We start from the raw sequence: 24,382 nt of genomic DNA, 5'->3' as shown, positions 1-24,382 counted from the left end.
AATTCACCCCCTTTTCACCCTCCCATTAATTGGATTTTCCAAAAACAAAAAAATACGTGTTTCTTTATTTTTAAAAGAGATCAAACGTACCAATTTTCAGGTCTGTAATATCTTCAGTTTCTGAGATATAGGTACCGGTATCCTGATTAAAGGCATTCAACCCATTTTCCCCATTTTCACCCTTTTTCACCCCTCTTATTGGGATTTTCTGAAAACAAAAAAATACGTGTTTCCTTATTTTTAAAGACGATTCTAAATACCAATTTTTACATCTGTAAACTTTTAAAGTTTTGAGATATAGAGCAACTCATTTTAAAATTTCACCCCCGTTTTCACCCCCTTAGCGAAGGAAGATCCCAAAATCCTCTCTTAGCGAGCACCTACGTCTTAATATGAATATATCCCCAAAATTTCATCTCTTTATGTCCAGTAGTTTTGGCTCGGCGATGATGAATCAGTCAGTCAGGACAAGTTATTTTATATATATATAGATAGATGAGGAACACATTTGACTTAATCAAATGTTGGCAAATAGTTAACGATTAGTCTAAGTTTAATTGGAGGTTATGTCATCTCAATTAAGGGTACATTCGGTTTTGACCTCTCTCTACTCCTCTTACCCTCCATAACCGTGCCCATTATTTTCCTAGACAGCCTATCCTCCTTCAGTCGACTCACATGATCTCATTACCGAAGCCGGTTTATGCATACAGCTTCATCACTCGAGTTAATTCCTTACTTAGCCCTTATCTCCTCATTCCGAGTACCCTCCCGCCATTGTTCCCACATGTCCGTACCAGCGATCATTCTCACTACTTTCATGTCTGTTACTTCTAACTTATGACTGAGATGTTCTCAGTCCATCCAGCTTTCACTCGTTGTATAGGACCGTTGATTACATTTATAGATCACCACCCCCACCACCACCACCAGTCATCTGTCCTTTCCTCACTTCAGCTTCGTGGTAGCTAACATAAAAACTACGACTCTTCTATAAGCACTGTTCTAACAAAATATAAACGCAAACACCACAACCACACAAGTTGTAGATATTGCATGTTGCGAAAATGTACCACTGCACACATAGGGCTGGTATTATGGTCTTGTAATTCTAGTGGATTAGTCATTAATAATACAATGTATTTCGATATGAACTTATTTTATTTCCACGAACATGCGGTATTTGACATCAAAGAGCAAAGAAGATTGCCACGCAACTGATTTAGTGCAAGGAATCACTCATAGGTGGCGGGCCACACTCCTGCTCGAGTACTGCTCGACCTACTCGAGCTACGCTCAAGCCCATCCCTACTATAAGTGTCTCTCTTAATCTGGTCAAATTTCACCAAATCATTCTCCACTCACCAACTCAATCCAGTATCTCTTGATTTGTGACCCGATCTACCCATTTCACCTTTAGCATTTACTTGTAATACCACATTTCAAAGAACTTCTATTCTCTTTCTTTCTGCACTAGCTATTATCCATATTCCCACTCCATACAGCGCCATTCTCCCACAAAATTGTCTTAAAACTTATTTCTAATATACATTTATATGATACATGCGAGGACATTTCTATTATTTCTGTGTGTTACGTCTTCCTTACTTCTGCAATCATTAGTTATTCCATTACCCAATGCATCTACTTCATACTACTATTACTACTACTAAACGTTTTCATTCCTCCCCTGAAGGGGGAGGCGGGCCTCTTAGACGGTTACGCCGTTTCTCAGGCCGGAAGATTTGTTACGGTGAAGATGTGCGGAGAAGGTGACGGGGTTGGCGGCCGTTTCCTATACTACGAACTGTCCCTTCATTCGCCTTAGTGCAGGAGAATGGAAAACCACGGAAATCCATTCTCAGGACAGCCGACGGTTGGAGCCAGCCTTGAGGTCCAGCCCAGTCCCGTCTCCCGAATGCAGAGGCGTACAGGCACGGTAGAGCCGTGACCACCTCTCCTCTGCTCGGTTGGCCGGTCAGAATACAGAGCTGTTGGTTACCGAGCTCGACAGCTGCAGTCGCTTAAGTGCGGCCAGTATCCAGTATTCGGGAGATAGTAGGTTCGAACCCCACTGTCGGCAGCCCTGAAAATGGTTTTCCGTGGTTTCCCATTTCCACACCAGCCGTGGCCACTTAAGGGACGACCCCCAAGGGCCGAAACCCACTCTGCATCTACCGACCTCTACTTCATTCCTGACATACCGTATACTAATCTAACATTTCCTGGATCACATAAGTTTACTCGAAACCTTTGTTTTGTGTTTATTTATTTTCATCTTGTCCTCCCCCTCTAAGACTGTCCATACCATTCAGCAATTTCTCCAGCTCTTCCTTTTTTCCTAGTGGTTTAAGCTCACACTAAGATATCGAAGGATTTCAGCGATGAGACTCAAGGACCGAACAGGCAGCGGCCGTGGTCTTAAAGTACAGTCTCAACATTTGCCTGGTGTGAACATTTGGAACTACGGTAAACCATTTTCAGGGCTGCCGATGGTGGAATTCAAATCTCCAGATCTTCCGCAGACCCAGATAAAATAACTCTCTCATTGGTAAATCTCAGTGTTTTGATTATCTCTCCTTACACTATAATCCCTTTTCCAAATCCCTCTTTGATCTCCTTTACCACTTGTTCTATACAATCATTAAAAGAGTCCGACTCGTTGGCTGAACGGTCAGCGTACTGGCCTTCGGTTCAGAGGGCCCCGAGTTCGATTCCCGGCCGGGTCGGGGACTTTAACCTTAATTGGTTAATTCCTACGGCACGGGGGCTGGGTGTATGTGTCGTCTTCATCATCATTTCATCCTCATCACGACGCGCAGGTCGCCTACGGGAGTCAATTAGAAAGACCTGCACCTGGCGAGCCGAACAAACTGCAGTCTGCCTCAGTCTTTACCGGAGAGCTGCGTCATTTTCAGAACCTTCAATAATTCTTATCACAGCAGACAAGTTTTTTTCTACAAATTGTAGATAACTCTAAGGCAATGGGAAGAACAATAAGACAGTTTTTGAATGAACGCTTCTAAGCTTATCTCGAAAGCTAATATAAAAATAGAGACTTTTATCCTTCACTGAAAGATAGGAAGTAGTGCATTAATTTCCATGAAAACTAATTTCTTAGAAATTCTCCGACTGTACACTTCAGTAACCAATAAATGTAGCACTGGAGATATGGTCGTTCAAACGAAGATTTCTAAACCACGATTCCAAGAATTTGAGATGTAATAAATACCATAATACTCCTAGAGTACAAACAAGCTTTCTTATCGTTGACAACACATCGACCTTATAACATGTTTGAGGAAACTGTAAAGTATCAAGGATAGAAGTTGCTAACCTCAGTTTGACTATGGCTAATTCCAACTCGCCCCATCTACCTAGCGTCCAGGTTCCTCCGAAATCAGTCCACAGTTTCTTATTGCAAAAGTTCCAGGTGTATGGAGACAGAGCAGTGAGCTTGCTAAATACAGAGGGGTCAAAACAAACATAAGATTGGTAATGTGCCCTAGTTCTTTCTCCCACATAACTGGTAATACAGAGTGACGTCACTCTTTTGTTATTGTCGTCTCCTTGTTATGCTTAGCAAGGTGTTTTGGAGAAGTATTCTTAGTGTGCAATCAAAGTGGAGTTAATAGCTGGCCTACATACCTGAGCATGGCGAGTGACATCATACCGTCTTGATAGCCATATAAGTATAAAATATATTCTAGTTCATAAAAGACTTGTGAATGAAATAATGTTCAGTGTTTCCTCCATATATGATGAAGCACCACAACTATACATAAGCACTTACCTTTAAAGTACCATAAACCGCGGTCCCAGAGCTGCAATAACCCTTCGGCTTGCAATTTCATCATAGCTCAGCAAGTTTTCATGAAAATACTACTGGAGAGATTGTTACGCCCCACCACCCAGAACTCTATTATCATCTGACCTGGAGGATTTTGCGGGATTTTTGTTTGATTTCTTGGCCAGTAGGCATGAGGCCCAGAATTTGTCGATGCGAAAGTAGAACCAAAACTCACTGCATAAGGTGTGATGTCTGGCTGTGCCTCTCCAAGGAAAAGTACTGCTTTAAAATGTTCCAAATAGTGTATAATATTGAGAACAGACTTGCTAAAAATAGATTGAATGAAGCATCTGACAACCTTCTTTCATATAAATTGCTCCAGCTGTGTTAAAAATTGCCCGATGTATTATTTACCAGTAATTGGTACTCCCTCCCCAAAGAATTAGTTACGAGCCATTTAAAATATTTTTACTTCTATGATTCCTACTTTCTTTCTTGCCGGGCTGAGTGGCTCAGACGGTTAAGGCGCTCGCCTTCTAACCCCAACTTGGCAGGTTCGATCCTGGCTCAGTCCGGTGGTATTTGAAGGTGCTCAAATACGACAGCCTCGTGTCGGTAGATTTACTGGTACGTAAGAGAACTCCTGCGGGACTAAATTCCGGCACCTCGGCGTCTCCGAAGGCCATAAAAGTAGTTAGTGGGACGTAAAACAAATAACAATATAATTATTACTTTGTTTCTTAATTTGTTTACCCTCCAGGGTCGGTTTTTCCCTCGGACTCAGCGAGGGATCCCACCTCTACCTCCTCAAGGGCAGTGTCCCGGAGTGTGAGATATTGGGTCAGGGATACGACTGGGGAGGAGGACCAGTACCTCGCCCAGGCGGCCTCACCTACTATGCTGAACAGGGGCCTTGCTGGGCGGGGGGGGGGGAGATTAGAAGGGACAGGCAAGGAAGAGGGAAGGAAGCGGTCGTGGCCTTAAAGTTAGGTAGGAACTAGTTCGCATCAAGGTAACAATTATGTTCAGGGATCATGTACATTCGCTGTGATGTTTTACAAGCGAATCAAAGCAAAACCATCTCCGTACAGCTTTTGAAGGTCCTTAGAGAAATGTACCCAAAGGCTTCAACTATCCTTAACCCCGGCACTGTGGTTAACTATATGACTGGCTAGCTTTGTTTCTAGAAATTTACTTAGTACTTATTTTTTGGTGTAGGCTGGGTGATGCGCAGTACCATGAGCCACTCCAGGAGTGGAAATCTCGTTTCTTAAATTGTTTGACTTCTTGACAGAAAATAGAGCCCACGTCCTTCGGAGCCCCTGATTATTCACAATACTTATTAGTAGGTAATAAATAAATAAATAAATAAATAAATAAATAAATAAATAAATAAATAAATAAATAAATAAATAAATACATATGGAACTCGACATGATGCTTGTTGTTTAAAGGGGCCTAACATCTAGGTCTTGAGCCCTATGGAAGTCAAAATATATTCAGTAGCCTTTCCTATGCCCTAGAACATACAACATGAGGTTTTGGACTTCAAATTATTACAACTAAAAACGAACTTCTTGACAGTTTTGTAGTCTCTGCATAATGACAAACAAAATAATGTAAGTTTTTATTGTCTGCTTATTTTAGGAATCACTCCTTTTCTACCTGATGGACATAACATTGTTCACACTCCGTAAACAGAGAATTAACCTGAAGAACAACAATTTCATGTATTTAGTGTAAACAAGGCCGCCTCTGTGGTGTAGTGGTTCGCGTGATTAGCTGCCACCCCCGGAGGTCCGGGTTCGATTCCCGGCTCAGCCACGAAATTTGAAAAGTGGTACGAGGGCTGGAACGGGGTCCACTCAGCCTCGGGAGGTCAACTGAGTAGAGGTGTGTTCGATTCTCATCTCAGCCATCCTGGAAGTGGTTTTCCGTGGTTTCCCACTTCTCCTCCAGGCGAATGCCGGGATGGTACCTAACTTAAGGCCACGGCCGCTTCCTTCCCTCTTCCTTGCCTATTCCTTCCAATCTTCCCATCCCTCCACAAGGCCCCTGTTCAGCATAGCAGGTGAGGACGCCTGGGCGAGGTACTGGTCATACTCCCCAGTTGTATCCCCCGACCAAGGGTCTGAAGCTCCAGCACACTGCCCTTGAGGCGGTAGAGGTGGGATCCCTCGTGAAGTCCGAGGGAAAAACCGAACCTGGAGGGTAAACAGATGATGATGATGATGATGATGATGATAGTGTAAACAAGAATCATATCGCCTTATAGGCTGATGCTGAATGAACCTCCAAGATATCTTTTCTTACATCAGATAATATTTTAACCGAAGGATGTGTAACTGCAATCAGGCCGTTTGTGTTAATAGTTGTTGTCGAACGGACAGTTCCCAGCTCTGGGCAATAAGGGAGTTTAATGGCGTAACTCACCAAGATATGCCCGGTTAATGCTTGTTTTACCGTTTATCATAGACACAGGAAGAATTATGTCTTTATGCATTTTAGGGAATTTATTTGCGTTTCCCTTTGCGTGACTGATTCACAATCCAAATAATCGCCTCACAGTTGCATACGCGAGAGATGAAGGGACATTAGTAAGTTTGTAATAAAGCCTTAATTAATATGAACCGGTGACCCCTGGTTCATTGGTTTTGCGGGACTGGCCTGGTGATGTTAGCACGTGCCCGTGGAAGTTTCGGTGCACACAGCTGGGCCAAGGGGACATGGGTTTGAAGCAACACCTGGACCACCACCTGGCAGCGTGCAGAGTGCCCACCTGGCTTCGTACGTTACACGATACTACATGTGCATGAACCATATCGCCAGCTGAAACACATACTCATGAGTCCAACACGTGCTGCTGATCTCTGATACGAAAGTTCTTTAGCTGCAATATGTGTTGGAAAATGTTGATCACTGGCGAAACATGTGAATATTATAGACTGGTCGACAATTGGATTATTTCTTCAAACTCACACGAGAAAGTTATCGCTCACACCATTGTTATTGATAATAATAATAATAATAATAATAATAATAATAATAATAATAATAATAACGAGCGAGAGGCTACCCGGTACGAGCCGCAAAATCGTAACCTTGGATTCGAGAGGTTCGAATCCCACGTTTGGTAGCCCTGAAAGTGGTATTTCGTATTTTCCAATTTTCACACCAGGAAAATGCTGGGACTGTACAGTACCTTATTTAAGGCCACAGACGCTATTTTTTTTTTCAGTCCCAAATCTTTCCTATCTCAAAGTCACCGAAATCCTCTCCGAGCCGCTTAAATCTTTCCTCAACTTATTCCAGGTATTTATGGAATCACTGAAGCCTCCTAGCTCGTTTTCGATTCTGGACGGGGGTTTAAGGCCGGAGGCCCTTCCTGACAACGCGTGATTTTTCAGGCGAAAATGCCAACTCGAAATCTACTTGGAATCGTACCTCGGTTCTTCGGGTGGATAGTCAACAGCTCAGCCACTACATTAATCACGCCCCCAGTTAAACCACTTGTAAAAATAATAACGTTATTGGTTTTATGCCCCAATAACTACTTTACAATTTTCGGAGACGCCGAGGTAGCGGAATTTTGCCCACCATGAGTTCTTTTACGTGCTAATGAATCTTCTGACACGAGGCATGCGTATTTGAACACCTTCAAATACCGCCGGACTGAACCAGGATCGTAACCGCCGGCATGAGCTCAGGCCAACACTTTACCATCTGAACTACCTTGATGTTGTTGTTCCTTTAAACAAGGGGTCTGGATTTCATTATCAACAACTCCAAGTGCTTAGCGTGACGTCAGTGTAATAACCGGCACGACTGCCGTGTCTGTACTGATGAGTGTCTTGTAATTAATTTAAATTAATCCAATATATTAAACTGTAAGTATCCGAAACTTACACCTTGCCCCGAAAATTAATTCGTTCCAGTAAATTAAATATGAACATATCAACGACAAAGGCCTAAATACTATAGTTCTATGTAACTTTTTTGATCATTTTGAGCAAATAATTAATTCTACCTTCATCCGTTTGTATCCGAACAAGCCTGGCTTAGTGGCTCAGACAATTGAGGCGCCGGCCTTCTGACCCCAATTTGGCAAGTTCGATCTTGGCTGAGTCCGGTGATATTTGAAGGTGCTAAAATATGTCAGTCTCGTGTCGGTAGATTTACTGGCACTTAAAAGAACTCCTGCGTGACTAAATTCCAGCACCTCGGTGTCCCCGAAAATCGTAAAGTAGTTAGTGTGACGTAAATCCTATAGAATTAACTATTATTCATTAAAATGTGTGGTTCCAATCCGGTTACAAACACTCTTACCTTTGAAATGAATTTAACCAAAAACTTGTGTGCGCCAGGTTATCGTAGAATTCACTGACAACAGCAAGAACGAGTCCCCGTTTTTGGAAGATGATTTGGTGTGTAAAAGTAGAATATATTCATAGACGTGACAATCTTTTTTTGGTTTTTGCCTCCTGAAAGAAAGGAACTGCTGTAATAATTTACAGAGCAGACGTAGTCGTGGGCGGATGACTTTCTCTTCTGAGGACATGGACCAAAGTCTTCACAAAACGTAAAGGATTCCCACAGTTTACTTATTTCACACAGTAAGAACTCAAAATATGATCATGTCTATTATAGTGGGTCGGAAAAACATCACTCTAAATTTTGTAATATATTCCATACAAGTAAAGCATCTCCTTGGATGCTTTGTTTTATATGTTGTGGTCGATCATCGGAAAAATTTAGTATTCCTATAATTTTCTTTGCTTTTTAAATTTGGTATCTTCATATTTAATTTTCATGATGTCGGTAACTAAGAATAACTGAATTATTCATTTTTCAAATAGACCATGAATTATTTTACTAATGGTTATTGAAGCCGGCCTGTTGTTGAGTTATGGCAAATGCTTGTCACTTTACAACTTTGTCTGTTCATAAAGGAAATGTTAATATTGTTAAATAGCATTAAGGACAGTTGTAAACGAAACATATCATTTTAGACGCTTTGAAAATATTTTTGTCCTATAAAGGGTTGAATTCGCATGGATTTCAAGTGAGCCACAATTTACTACAATATGTTACCCCTAGAACACGGCGGAAGATTTTAAGGATTACTGTTGAGAACTCGATGCTTTAATTTTAATACAAGCGTGCCATGCGTGTAGAGGCGCGCGGCTGTGAGCTTGCATCCGGGAGATAGTAGGTTCGAATCCCACTATCGGCAGCCCTGAAGATGGTTTTCCGTGGTTTCCCATTTTCACACCAGGCAAATGCTGGGGCTGTACCTTAATTAAGGCCACGGCCGCTTCCTTCCAACTCCTAGGCCTGTCCTATCCCATCGTCGCTATAAGACCTATCTGTGTCGGTGCGACGTAAAGCCCGTAGCAAAAAAAAAAAAATAATACAAGCGTACTGGTACCCATAATTAACATGCAGCCAATGAACATTTCATGCAGATGGTACACGTGTCTCAATTTTTCAATTTTCTTAGATCCGTCCCTTTTTGATACCTACACTGATAATTCCCAGTATTTCTGTCTAATTTTCTCCTCCTGATGCCTTTCCTTTAATGTCCTAATCACGTAGGTCGTAACAAAGGAGGTTCTAGAAAACTTTTCAGCAGACGTAAAAAGTGTATCAGCACGTTTTTTGTAGACCATAATGGTCCTAACGATCACGACTCGGGCGACCAGACGTCCTGTCTGTAAAGGGATTGTTCTACTTTTAAGCCCCACATCTCCTGCTCCGAGAAATGTGTGCTCGGCCGCTAAATATCCGAGGCTATTTTAAATAACGCTCCGTTTTCAAAATTGTTTTAATATTTTTCTATGGTTTTCTTAATTATTTATCCGAAATTATTCTCCTTTTGAAAATATGTTAATAATCACGTAAACTACGGGGGGGGGGGGGGTGGGAGGGGGTGGCGGGTTGGCAAATTACCTCACTGGCTTAGCTGCTGGCTTCTCACCCGGAATGATGAGGGTCGAATCCCGGTCTATCCTGGCATGAGGAAATTTTTCTAGCCTTAAACCCCCGGACAAAACAAAAATGAATAAATTACTGGGATAAGCTGAAAGAATCATGTAAAATATTCATCCATTCAATAACATTTCCAATAGATGGCGCAATATCTCTATACTTGATACCTTAGAGCTTTTATCGATAATCAAAGGCTTTTCATCACTCCACTGCCAGGAGGCAATCTTTCGGTTTCCAGATGCTGGCTTCTTCCCATTTGTAAGTTCTTGGCGATTGTATACTGTAAGGTCGAATTTTTTCTATAACTTTCCGTGCAACCTGTAAACTAGAAAATGTAATTTCAAAACTGTATCCTGCATAGACTACTATAATAGTTTCTTCAAAGGAAGGCAAACACTTTTAGAGGAAATTAATTCATAAAAATATAGGCCTAATCCACATTGTATAGTCGCTCAAAGAAATAATGAGCGCGTGGTATCGTATATTCGTCGCATTTAATATTGTATCAGACTTAATTTTAAATATTATAAATATTATAATGTTATTTCTATGTAGACAAGGACCCTGTGGTATAGGGTAACTTTTTTAATGAGAAAGTGTACCTGCGAGGAGCTTACCATGCGTTCGTTCTTTTTTGAGTGATTGCACGGTTGATCTTTCTAGAGAAAGTTACATTTATTTAGTTATTATGAAAAATGTCCGGAATTCAGTAAAGTGAATATGATGTAAAACCTAACTAACCAACTTTAAACAAGTAAACTAATCGGGCCTATTAGTTTTATTTTAAAAATCATATCAACTATCCCTGCTGCAGTATAGCCTGGTTATCGTAAACAGTTTGTAGTAGCCTTCTCTTCGGAGGGCCCTGGGTTCTACTCCCAGCTGGTCCGGGGATTTTAGCCGCCCCTGGATAATTCCTCTGACTCAGAGGGGGGGGGGGAATTTGTGTTCGTCTTAATTCACATTCAACTTTACGTACACCACATCACATTAACAACCACCAGAGAACACATCCCTCCATACAGTATTCGCGTCTGGAAAGCCGCCCGGCCGTAAAACTGGGCTGAATCCACATGAGGTGCCAACTGCAAGTAATTGGCCAAGTAAAATAATATTATCATTAGTGTATTCATTATATTAAAAAGAACTGGACACTTGTTGCTCATTGGCATTTTATAAACGCACAGTAATAATGAGTCAAATCATACCAACTTTAATTAGAGTCTCGTCCCTTTTATTTTTGATATCTATTCACCCTAACGAAGATAAATCGAGGAGTGGTGGGTCCTTTGCGAACATTAGTATTGTAACAAAAGAAAAATCCAACATTGTTCATGAATTCGGATGTGTGAGGTTCCTCACTACAAAGTAAGCTGCAAAGAAACATGGAAAATGCCGAACAGGATATACAAGGGAAATTCATCGTACCAGGGCTTTTTACAAGCTCTGAGTGATAAAAAGCATTGGTCGGAATAAATTTCTCATCTAATATACAACCCTCTTTTTGCAAATAAAATACGCATTTCTGAAATTTCTTACATAAAGCAGAAGCTATTCGTCAGACCCCAAAGGGTCTAAAATAGATATGACCAAGTATTAACCTTTCAGTTCAAGAGCATTTATGGAAATAAAAAGTTGATTTCTTTTTTTTCGATGCCTCAGCTACTAAATATCTCATTCCAGTTCGTAGAATTTATAGTTCATTTTCTAGAATTTCATCTAAATTTGTAGCAATTCCAATACAGTTTAACATTTTTTTGAAGTCTCTTCCTGAAGCGTAACGCGAGTATTAAGGTGCCAATGACACGATATTATTATTATTATTATTATTATTATTATTATTATTATTATTATTATTATTATTATTATTATCGAATACGTTGAAAATGGGAGATATCCATCTGGCAATGCTTACTTTATATTAGTATAACTACGAAATTAAATTAAAACATAAATTACATAACAACAACAAAATTGATGCTGCTTGTAGTTTGAAGGGGTATAACATCTAGGTCATCGGCCCCACAACAACAACAACAACAACAACATTCAACAAATAATTATATAAAAATGAAATGTTACAATACATTATAACGCAATAGGGAATTTCATGGTAAGAAAAGAACAAAAAACAATATGTTATAATAAGAAATACAAAATAATTACGTAAAAGTACTGTAACGTACTGATGAAAACAATCACATAGAAATTAGTATGAAATAATTGTGGAATAGCTTACAATATTTCCTTACATAAGGAGTAACATAGTTACTACCGTATACAAAGGAAACAACATGCAGTCAGCTATGTAGAAGTAACTGAAACAACCACAGCACGAAGTTTATATTGTAGGATTTTGAACATAAAATTATCGTTCATAGTGCAGCAGATCAATACCACGGGCCTGAGGCATGCTTGAACACGACGTTAAATAACACTCAGCACCAAAGTTTTGGGTCAGATTGTCTCACTCTTAGATAGCACCTTCACTCAGTTGCTGAATATTAGCAGGAGCATATCCACAGAATATGTCGACCTCACCATTCGTTGCATGCCATTCGTCTCAACGGACTGACTGACCACTTCGGCTCGATGGACACGAGCATTGTCATCCACTAGTGTAAAGGTCTCACCCAGTGACAACAAATCCTGTAACTACAGGTTGGAGGATGTTGTCTTTGTATACGAGAACAGTCATGTTACCGTGGATAGGAATTACAGGTGTACGTCGATGATTCCACTAACAAACATGCCGGAACCCCTTGCTGCTGAAAGCGATCCATCCCTCACCGGACCATCTCCACACTCTAACGCTTCTGTTGTTTACGGTGTCCTCATCAGAAACTTGTGAGTAAAATGTTGGGTTACGAGAGTAATGATCAAGGTCTAATACTGCAAATATAACATTATATTATTATAAGCGAATTCTTACAAGACGCGTATTATAACTTGATTCTAGGGATAAATACATAAACTCTTCGATTTTTATCATATTCCCCGACTGAAATGTATCAATGATCAGCCCATTTTTAAACAGTTCTAAGTTATCCTTAAGACTGGAACTAGCAACCTTGTTGAATAAACACCATAGGAAAGGAACTACAGTAGACCAAGTAAAAAATTTCAGGTACCTGGGAATTATAATTAATGAGAACTGGAGGATTGAAGTAGAAATACAAATAATGTCAAAGGTAAGTAAACTTTATTTTGCTGTTGACAGAGGATTCGCAGGGTAAACGGAGATAAGCTAGAAGAGAAAAGTAGCAGCATTCGATTCGACCTGCCTCTGCAAAATCATGTGGAAAAATCTCAGCTTACAATGAGATAATTTAGACACCTGAAAGGAATGGACGAGAAACAATTACCCAAGCAGGTGTGGAAAACACGCTCAGGAGAACTTGGCAAAAGAAACCCAGAAGATGGCCGTATAGGACTTGGAAAGTTACAGTACAAGAAGTTCTAGAGAGTCGAAATAAATCATGGGAAGGAGCCAGAAAGTTCTCTTTAAAGAGGAAAGAATGGTGAGCTCTCTGCTAAACCTCGACACCGGATTATACAAGTAATAATGCTATTGACTTTATGTCCCACTAACTACTTTTACGGTTTTCGGAGACGCCGAGGTGCCGGAATTTTGTCCCGCAGGTGTTCTTTTACGTGCCTGTATCTACCGACACGAGGCTGACGTATCTGAGCACCTTCACATACCACCGGACTGAGCCAGGATCGAACCTGCCAAGTTGGGATCAAAAGGCCAGCGCCTCAACCGTCTGAGCCACTCAGCCTGGCGGATCATAGAAGAGGGCAGTAAATTCGTGTTCTCCTCCCGAGGTTGTGCAGCTCTTTTCAGGCACACCCCCAATCGAGGTGAGCTGCATATACCTTTTTTCGTTTCTTGTTTACCACATACCAGGCCTCTGACCAATCGTGGAAACTGGGAATCGAAGCAGCATCTCTGAGGACGGCAGCTAATAGCGCTAGCCGTTACGCGGACATTTCGTTAAGGTTATTCAAAACGTTCGCCAGAGAATTTAGATTGTGATGCTTTATGATACGAGATCGATAGCTGCAGTCGCTTAATTGCGGCCAGTATTCAGTATTCGGGAGATAGTAGGTTCGAACCCCACTGTCGGCAGCCCTGAAAATGGTTTTCTGTGGTTTCCCATTTTCACACCAGGCAAATGCTGGGGCTGTACCTTAATTAAGGCCACGGCCGCCCCCTTCCCACTCCTAGCCCTTCCCTGTCCCATCGTCGCCATGAGATCTATCTGTGTCGGTGAGACGTAAAGCAACTAGAAAAAAATTAAATTCACCTTGGTTTGGAAAGTTCACGGTTAGACATACAATAAGCTCTCGGTATTCACTGTGATATTGAAATAAATACTTCTTTTCACCCAAGCTGTATTGAAAGATGCCTAAGGAAGTGTATTCTTGAAATCCTTGTCTCTGATTTCTATCCCTTTAATGTCCGACTCGTTGGCTGAATGGTCAGCGTACTGGCCTTCGGTTCAGAGGGTCCGGGGTTCGATTCCCGGACGGGTTGGGGATTTTAACCTTCATTGGTTAATTCCAATGGCCCGGGGGCTGTGTGTTTGTGCTGTCCCCAACATCCCTGCAACTCACACACCACACATAACACTATCCTCCACCACAATAACACGCAGTTACCTACACATGGCAGATACCGCCCACCCTCATCGGAGGGTCTGCCTTACAAGGGCTGCACTCGGCTAGAAATAGCCACACGAAATTATTATCCCTTTAATCGTCTTTTCAGAACTTCAAAGTAGACTTATAAATGTAGTGTTTGGCAGCGATGAAAGGTGCTCCACATTTGGGCCACCAATGATGCAAGAATGTTTGATTACGCCAAGCCCGTCTCCAATTGAGGATAGAGCTGCGCAATGTTTAGTTCCGATCGCAAGGTGTATGTACACATACATCTACTGTAAACAGGACTATGAAAGGCAAACAATTCAAATTAGAACAGCAGAAAAGAACTCCATAACATGTGACAACCTACGCCTCCTGCCGTTTGCTAACTGCATTCAGAGTATCAGATTTGGTGCGTTACAATTAGGTGTTATGAACGTAAACAAGCTAGCTTGCAGTTTTATGCAATCTAAAACTTTGTGATCGTAAGTCTCAGGACAAGCAGTTCTTTCGAAATCCGTGCACATAAATAATAATAATTGTTACGAGGATACCCGTGGAGCAGAAAAAAGTTAAAGAAGGTGCGGGCTTGAATGGATCTAACTACAGTCTCAAAATTAATTTAAAACTATAACAAAGGTTATATTTCTTTAGAATTTAAAAAATCAACAAATAACAATATAACAGGTACAATTAGCAATTTTGGAACAAGTCAAGGAAAATACAATATCAGTGAATTCGACAGGTCCTGGGCTTCAAGCCCCACGCTTTACAATTCTTGAGCTCCCAGCTCAAATTTACAATTCAAAAAAAGGACAACTTTAGTAAAGGGAAGAAATCCCCTAATTCAAAGAGCACTTGCTCTTAAATTTGCAATATCTAGCCTTCCAGAGGCACACTTTAAAATTTAAAATTTTGAGAAAGAGCTAACCGGCTCTCCGTTTCCTTTCAGCCTCCTCGAGGCAATATCAAAAATCGTACACTCTCTGGCCTTCCATGACCCAACTTACAATTTGAAACAGGGTTATCTTGTACCCAACCTACAGGGCCTTTGCGGAAAAGAACAGATTAAGTAAATGGCCCGAAACACAAACTGAATGGAGGCGTATACTTGCACTCCTAGATATGAACACTAAAACAACCTAAGGGGCTCTAGGCCGATGAAACAGGGGCTGTTACCAAACTACGGATGTGACTCGTATAGAAATTACTTAACCATATTACAGAATGAAAAACAATTATAAAAACTTAGTCACCTCAAACCAAGATGAAGGGGAGCTCGAGAGGGTAATTCACTCTCTATCCCCGATTTACAGTTAAAGATTTTATGAAGTTTTTACATTAGCCGGAAGAAGTTACACTGTGACTGTGTGTAAGTAAGGGTAGCATACTGCTCCGGGAAATTTTCACCGAGGACGCTCAGAACGTTTCCGCAAGACTCGGACCTATGAATGTAACGGAGTCCCACTCCCATTTGACAGACGAGGGACTCCTTGGAAACAACTTGGCGAACAGCATGGAATTCGATGGGAAGCAATTAATATTGATGGGGCTTATGTAAGGAAGAAAGAAAGGAAGAAAGCAAGTAGAACTGGCTGAGTCAGCAAATAGGATGCGTCTGGATGTGTTAGGAGTTAGTGATATTCGGGTAAGGGGAGATAATGAGGAAGAGGTAGGAGAATATAAAGTGTACTTAACGGGTGTTAAAAACGGAAGGGTAGAGTGGCAGGTAGGACTGTCCATCAGGAATACTATTATACGCAATAAAGTTTCTGTTAGGAACGTAAATGAGCGTGTTATGTTGGTAGATTTGGCAGTTGGAGGAATAAAGATTAGAACTGTCTCAGTGTATTCGCCATGTGAGGGAACAGGTGAGGATGGAGTTCACAAGTTTTATGAAGCATTGTGTGACATTGTACTCAGAGTCAAAAGCAACGACTGGATGGGCGATTTCAATGCGAGAGTTGGAAATATTATTTTTTACAATTTGCTTTACGTGGCACCGACACAGATAGGTTTTATAGCGACGATGGGATAGGGAAAGTTTATGAGGAGAAGGAAGCGGTCTTGGCTTTCATTTAGGTAATAAAGAATCTTAGAAAGAGAGGTAAAAAGGAAATGAATGTTTTGATTAAATCAAGAGAACTCGTAATAGATCCCAGGGAATCTCTGGACAGGTGGGAGAAATACTTTCAAAATATTCCCAACGTAAAAGGAAATATTTCTGGTGATTTTGCGAACAACCAATCTCATGGAGAGAAGGATAATGGTGTAAGCGAAATAACGCTTGAGGAAGTGAAAAAATACAAAGCAGCAGGAATGGATTAAATTAGACCTGACATGGTGAATATAGTGGGAAGGCAGGGATGAAATGGCTTCATAGTGTAATATGATTAGCATGGAGTGCTAGTAAGGTACCTTCTGATTGTACAAAAGCAGTAATTGCACCCATGCATAAGCAAGGGAACAGGAAGGATTGCAACAACTATTGAGGTATATCATCAATCAAGTATACCACGCTAGGTGTTCACTGGCATTTTGGAAGGAGGGATGCAAACAGTGGTTGAGAGTAAGTCTGATGAAAACCAGTGTGGTTTCAGACCACAGAGGGGCTTTCAGGATCAGATTTTCAGTATGCTGCAGGCAATTATAAAAGTTGTGGGAGGAATAGACAATTAGGCTATGTTTATGTTTCGTAGATCTAGAGAAGGCATATGACAACAGAGTACCGAGGGAAAAGGTGTTCGCGATACTGAGGCACTGTGGGATTAAGGGTAGATTATTAAAATTAACCAAAGGCATTTATGTTGACAATTGGGCTGCAGTGAAAATTGATGGTAAAATGAGTTCTTGGCTCGAGGTATTTACAGGGATTAGATAAGGCTGTAATCTTTCACCTTTGTTGTCCATCTTTGTTGTGGATCATCTACTGCAAGATATAAAGTGGCAGGGAGGGATTCAGTTTGGTTGAAATATAATAAGCAGTTTGGCCTATGCTGACGACTGGAAAATTGTGTTGAAAGCCATCAGGTGCGATGAGCATGGTATAAAAATGAGCCTTTCCAAGGCTAAATTGATGTCAGTAGGTAAGATATCAAAGAGAAGTGAATGCCAGATTGCGGATACAAAAATTGGAAAAGGTAGATAAGTTCAAGTATTTAAGATGTGTGTTCTCCCAGGATGGTAGTATATTAAGTGAGATTGAATCAACGTGTAGCTAAGCTAATGCACTGAGCTCGCAGTTGCGATCAACAATATTCTGTAAGAAAGAAATCAGCTTCCGAACGAAACTATGCTTACATCGGTCTGTTTTCAGACCGACTTTGCTCAACGTGAGTGAAAGCTGGGTTGACTCAGGATATCTTATTCATAAGTTAGAGGTGACAGACATGAAAGTAGCGATAATGATTGCTGGTACAAGCAAGTGGGAACAATGACAAGAGGGTACTCGGACTGAGGAGATAAAGGCTACTTTAGGAATGAACTCGGTAGATGAACCTGTACGCATTAATCGGCTTCGGTGGCAGGGTCATGTGAGGTGATTGGAGGAGGATAGATTGCCTAAGAGAATAATGGACTCTGTTATAGAGGGTAAGAGAAGTAGCAGGAGACCAAGACGACGGTGGTTACACTCAGTTTCTAACGATTGAAATATAAGAGATATAGAATTAAACGGGCTGCAGAACTAGTTATAAACAGAAGATTGTGGTAGCGGTTAGTAAGTTAACAGAGGCTTGCAGAATGAATACTGAAAGGCATAATTGTCTATAAAAATATTATTATTATTATTATTATTATTATTATTATTATTATTATTATTATTATTATTATTATGTCCGACTCGTTGGCTGAATGGTCAGCGTACTGGCCTTCGGTTCAGAGGGTCCCGGGTTCGATTTCCGGCCTGTCGGGGATTTTAACCTGAATTGGTTAATTCCAGTGGCCCGGGGGCTGGGTGTTTGTGCTGTCCCTAACATCCCTGCAACTCACACACCACACATAACACTATCCTCCAGCACAACAACACGCAGTTACCTACAAATGGCAGATGCCGCCCACCCTCATCGGAGGGTCTGCCTTACAAGGGCTGCAATCGGCTAGAAATAGCCACACGAAATTATTATTATTATTATTATTATTATTATTATTATTATTATTATTATTATTATTATTTATCGTTGCTGCCTAGCCGAGGCAGAAGTCCGAGAATCAGAGTACTGGAAGGACTTGAGTTAGGTCCCCGTCTGGAAATTGGGACATTTAAAAACTGGCCTATCACTTCTGGGGATGCACATGACCTTAAGGTTCATTCAACCTACGACAGAGATGAGTATCGAGTTAAGCGAGCGAGTTGGCTACAGGATTCGAGCGTGCAGCTATTAACTTGCCTTCGAGAGATCCTCATTTCTATTCGAACCCCACTGTCGGCAGCCCTGAAGATGTTATTCCGTAGTTTCCCATTTTCACACCAGTAAAATGCTGAGGCTTTACATTAATTAAGACCACGGCCGCTTCCTTCCCAAGTCTTGCTCTGTCCTATCCCATCACCACAAGGCCTACAGGTGTCGGTGCATTGTAGAGCAATTAACAAAAAAGTAATGGCTCAATTCCTGTGGCTCCGATTGCGTGGCGCTCAACTGCTGTGCTTAAAGTTAAGAGATCGCATTTCGGGGTAGTCACTTTGCATGTAGGATTTCTTACATAAGGGAGACTTGTGTCAGTAGATGTACTGATTTTAGTTAAATAATTCTTCTTCAGAACAACACTCTGTCACTCTGGCATCTCTTAATAATTTATGGTAATTCAAGGGATGTTAAATACGTAACACTAAAGAACAGAATTCTGCCACGCAGAGTGCTAATCACTGAGTAACGCGATTACGAATGTTGGATACCTTCATTTTCCGCTCCTCTAGGGGTCTTAACAGCCTGTGCGCTGATGGTTTGACTTTACTCTGCTTTACTGATTTTGCTCGTTAAAATGTGCAAATGGGCCGATGACCTTCGATGTTAGGCCCCTTAAAACAACAAGCATCTTCAAAATGTGCAAATACATCGCGCTCTCATCGATGGAGTGGTTATAGGTTTTCAACAGAGGTGGGTGCTGAGATCTCGCAGTATCATGGGATATTAGAAAGTTTAGGGAATGTTCTAGGAAGCAAATCCGTGGTGTGCGTAGTAAGTACCATTCCTAGATCTCTATGAATGTTGAAGTGGGAAACCAAGAAAGAGCAATTGGAAGATGGTTAAGACCACCACAAATTTCCAGACGGGGACCTAACTCAAGTCCTTCCAGGAATCTGATACTCGGACTTCTGCCTCGGCTAGCAGCAACGATAAATAATAATAATAATAATAATAATAATAATAATAATAATAATAATAATAATAATTTTATAGACAATTATGCGTCACACCCACACAAAATGGACGTTGCTCCAGGTACAGCAAGGTGAGTAATGCATGACCTACATAGAAGCCGATAAGATAAGTGGACCTCAGCAGCAGGAGTGTACTGTTGATTCTGATATCTTTATCACGCGGCCACGTACCCACCTATTACCGTTAAGACCTTGGTCTCTCAAGAAACCAGAGGGAAAAGTAACTATTGTTGGTAAAGAGGCAGTAGCGGCGATTAGGGGGGGGGGGGTGGCGAGGAAAGGCAGTCGCCCCCTACTTTGTGGAGAAAACTTTGCATTTGTATTCCATTTTAGCTGGATGAAACAAGGAATTATAGGAATTATTAAAACAAGCAATGTGTACAAGCCCTGTTGTTTTATCAGCTAATTATTTGCTTTAATGAATTAATAACGAAATTATTAGCAGAAATACGCAACAAAGTGGTTCACGCGGCTAACCTATTTGTATAGCGCCAGTGGAGACTTTTTATGTGCTGTGAGGAAGGGTACGCAGTCTCTTTAGTGTCTGTTAGTTTTTTTAGTTTTAGTCAAATACTAAATGATTTTTAATGATATAATCACGCCGTACGTCTATATAATTGTAATACATGTGTAATATTATTCCTCTCGTGAAAGTTTTCTTGTATAGTATTGAATCAAAATCTCAAAATAAATATTATCAACACAGTTAAGTTGTTAGGCTGAGAATCTTTACCTCTCTGACGAAATTCCATTTAGTAGCTTTCTTTTCCAGTTTTAATGTATAACGTATATATAAGCGCCCCCCCCCCCCACTATATCCCACCAACTCGGGTACTTTGTTGTTTTTACATTTTTGCCCGCCCCCCCTACTTCTAATTCCCAATCGCCGCTACGGTAAAGAGGGGCGTAGAGTGAGTGTACTAATGAATGACCGAAACCAGTAAATGACTTTTAAACATTTGGAATATACACCAAGTTTCTACAGTCACATAACAGTATGAACAGGTAGTTAACGTTTCGTTTCCCATTACTTTAAAAACAAGGGCATTGATATACAGTCGAATTTCGTTATGTCGAACCTCCATTACTCGAGTTTTCAGTAGGCCTATCTCGAAGTAACTTAAATGTCCCGGCCATTTTTCCTATTCTTCACGCGTATTTATTTCTCTGAAAACCTACAACCTGTTTTCCAGTCATTGACCGGGTCAGGGATGGAATGAATGTAGCCCCATCTTGCGGCGAGGATAGGAATTGTGCCGGCTGCTGAGGCCTGTTTCACTCTTCTGGGGCAATGATTAATGACTGAGAGATGAAGTGAAATGATAATGGATAGTTTTGCTGGAATGAAAGATGACAGGGAAAATCGGAGTACCCGGAGAAAAACCTGTCCAGCTTTGTCCAGCACAAATCTCACATGGTGTGACCGGGATTCGAACCACGGAACCCAGCGGTGAGAGGCCGACGCGCTGCCGCCTGAGCCACGGAGGCTTCATTTATTTCTCAATTACTTGAAATGAAATGTCGTATGGCTTTTAGTGCCGGGATATCCCAGGACGGGTTCGGCTAGCCAGTTGCAGGTCTTTCTATTTGACTCCTGTAGGCGACCTGCGCGTCGTGATGAGGATGAAATGATGATGAAGACAACACATACACCCAGCCCCCGTGCCATTGGAATTGACCAATTAAGGTTAAAATCCCCGACCCCGTCGGGAATCGAACCCGGGACCCTCTGAACCGAAGGCCAGTAAGCTGACCGTTCAGCCAACGAGTCGGACCTCAATTACTTGAAATTTGTTTACACGAATTTCTCGATTTCTCGAAACAAACATTTCCTACCTTGAAGCAAAAACTACACCATAACTCGAATTTTGTGCAACATTAACTGTGCAGTACGGCATGTGTGGCTTGTGAGGAGCAGTTAACACGTAAAAAAGCTTTACAGTGATGCTGGCAGCTAAAATGACGGGAAGCGAAAGCTAAAACTTCTAACGATCGGAAAATTGGTGAAGCCTCCAACTGTTTCTCGGGTGTGAATTAATTGCCGGTCTCGTACGAAAGCAACCCCCCGAAGTCGCCGATGACAAGCTCCATTTACGAATCTCGGCTGCGTGGTATTGACGAGAAGTTTCAACCTGAATGGAGGAAAGTTTAACCGTAACAAACAGAAGAGGCTAATGGATTTTTCCGAAGGTGTAAACCGAGGTATGTTTTTTGTTTCACCACTGTATGTTCTGTATCTTCTCTTCTAAAAAGTTACAATAATAAGGGTTATCATATATTAAAGCAATGCCGTAAAATAGGGTCTGTACATTTTAAAATACTGTTAAAATAATGTTTCAGTATAATCCCGATTCAATTACGTGCTTTACATGCTCAAAAACGTTATTCTATACATCTCGAAATTTTGATAGCTTGAAATAAGATTTAGCTCCCGAGGTGAATCGAGATATCGAGTCTCCACTACTTAACGATTGGTGCAATATAAATATGCCTTACTGGTATTTACAGATGAGTAAAGACGTATTTGTCCGCCTCTGTGGTGTAGTGGTTAGCGTGATTAGCTGCCACCCCCGGAGGTCCGGGTTCGATTCCCGGCTCTGCCACGAAATTTGAAAAGTGGTACGAGGGCTGGAACGGGGTCCACTCAGCCTCGGGAGGTCAACTGAGTAGAGGTGGGTTCGATTCCCACCTCAGCCATCCTGGAAGTGGTTTTCCGTGGTTTCCCACTTCTCCTCCAGGCAAATGCCGGGATGGTACCTAACTTAAGGCCACGGCCGCTTCCTTCCCTCTTCCTTGCCTGTCCCATCCAATCGCCCCATCCCTCCACAAGGTCCCTGTTCAGCATAGCAGGTGAGGCCGCCTGGGCGAGGTACTGGTCATTCTCCCCAGTTGTATCCTCCGACCCAAAGTCTGAAACTCCAGGACACTGCCCTTGAGGCGGTAGAGGTGGGATCCCTCGCTTAGTCCGAGGGAAAAACCGACCCTGGAGGATAAACAGATTAAGAAGAAGAAGAAAGACGTATTTGTACCTATACGTATGCTAGAGATCTCCTTCATATACTTCCAGATTGCTGTAAAACATTTTTTAAATATAGAATTGAAAAATTGAAGTTTTTATAACACGGTTTCTTCTTACAGTTTGTCGAATAGTCAGTGAATAGTACTAAACGGTCATTCATTGGTGTTGAGGCAAACAGGAAGTTAACCATCATATTTCGTGTATCGGCAGTTGTATTTCGGGGTACTAGACCAAGTAATTCAAGTCCAATTATTCAGATATAAAGCGAGGCAAACTTTGTTTTCTTAGATCACTAATTTCAATTATTAAATGTAAATGTACAATTTTATTGTCCTTAAATGGCCATTGTTGTTACAACCAATCACCAATCATCTGCATGTCGGGCTGTCGGCCAAATGGAAGATTTCCTATCAATTGTTTTCCTAATCTATTCTAAATTATTTCAAATAAGTTTGAATTACACCTAACATCTCCCTTGATAAATTATCACAATTCCCGATTCCTCTTCCTATAAACGAGTAATTGCCCCAGTCTTCATAAATTCCAACTTTATCTTAATATTATCATTACACATCACCTCGGCACTGACAGCTTTAAACATACCGCTTGGTCGCACAGCTCTCCTTACATCCCAAGTCTTCCCAGCCCAAAGTTTGCAATATTCTCGTAACACTACTGTTTTGTCGGAAATCACACAGAACAAATCGTGCTGCTTTCCTTTGAATCTCTTCCAGTTCTCGAGTCAAGGTATCCTAGTAAGGGTCCCAAACACTAGAACGATATTGTAATTGGGTCTTACCAGCGACCTATACGCCCTCTCCTTTACATCGTTACTGCAACTCCTAAATACCATCATAACCATATGAAGAGGTGTGTAACGTTAATTTACAACCTCATTTACTGGAGCATTCAACCTGCAACTTAGGGTAAAAGTATTGCTTTTACCGGGCGAGTTGGCCGTGCGGTTAGACACGCGCGGCTGTGAGCTTGCATCCGGGAGATAGTGGGTTCGAATCCCACTGTCGGCAGCCCTGAAGATGGTTTTCCGTGGTTTCCCATTTTCACACCAGGAAAATGCTGGGGCTGTACCTTAATTAAGGCCACGGCCGCTTCCTTCCAACTTCTAGGCCTTTCCTATCCCATCGTCGCCATAAGACCTATATGTGTCGGTGCGACTTAAAGCCACTAGCAAAAAAAGTGTTGATGTTAATATTACAATTTGTGCCCATTACATTTCTTTATAAAAGATTATTGAAAATGATTTCATGAAATTTTGCATGGTAATGTATTTTGTTTATACAAACAGCATGACACAAGTAATTTAAATTTTTAAAATAATAAGTAGTGAAGAAATTAGAAAAAAAACATTTGCAAGGTAGCAATTAAGAACAAAATAACTTTCCTGTGGAGATATGTTACAAACTCTAGAGTACGTTGTCGATATAAGTTTTAACGTTATGTTAGCAAAAGAATCATGTAAATATTCAATGTACTGCAGGCATTATAGTGCACATCCCGTTTAGCTACGAAATGGTAATATGTAAAGTTGATTCAA

Source organism: Anabrus simplex, chromosome 2, assembly GCF_040414725.1.
Source record: "Anabrus simplex isolate iqAnaSimp1 chromosome 2, ASM4041472v1, whole genome shotgun sequence".
Classification (NCBI taxonomy): domain Eukaryota; kingdom Metazoa; phylum Arthropoda; class Insecta; order Orthoptera; family Tettigoniidae; genus Anabrus; species Anabrus simplex.
Note: the sequence above shows the minus strand (reverse complement) of the source record.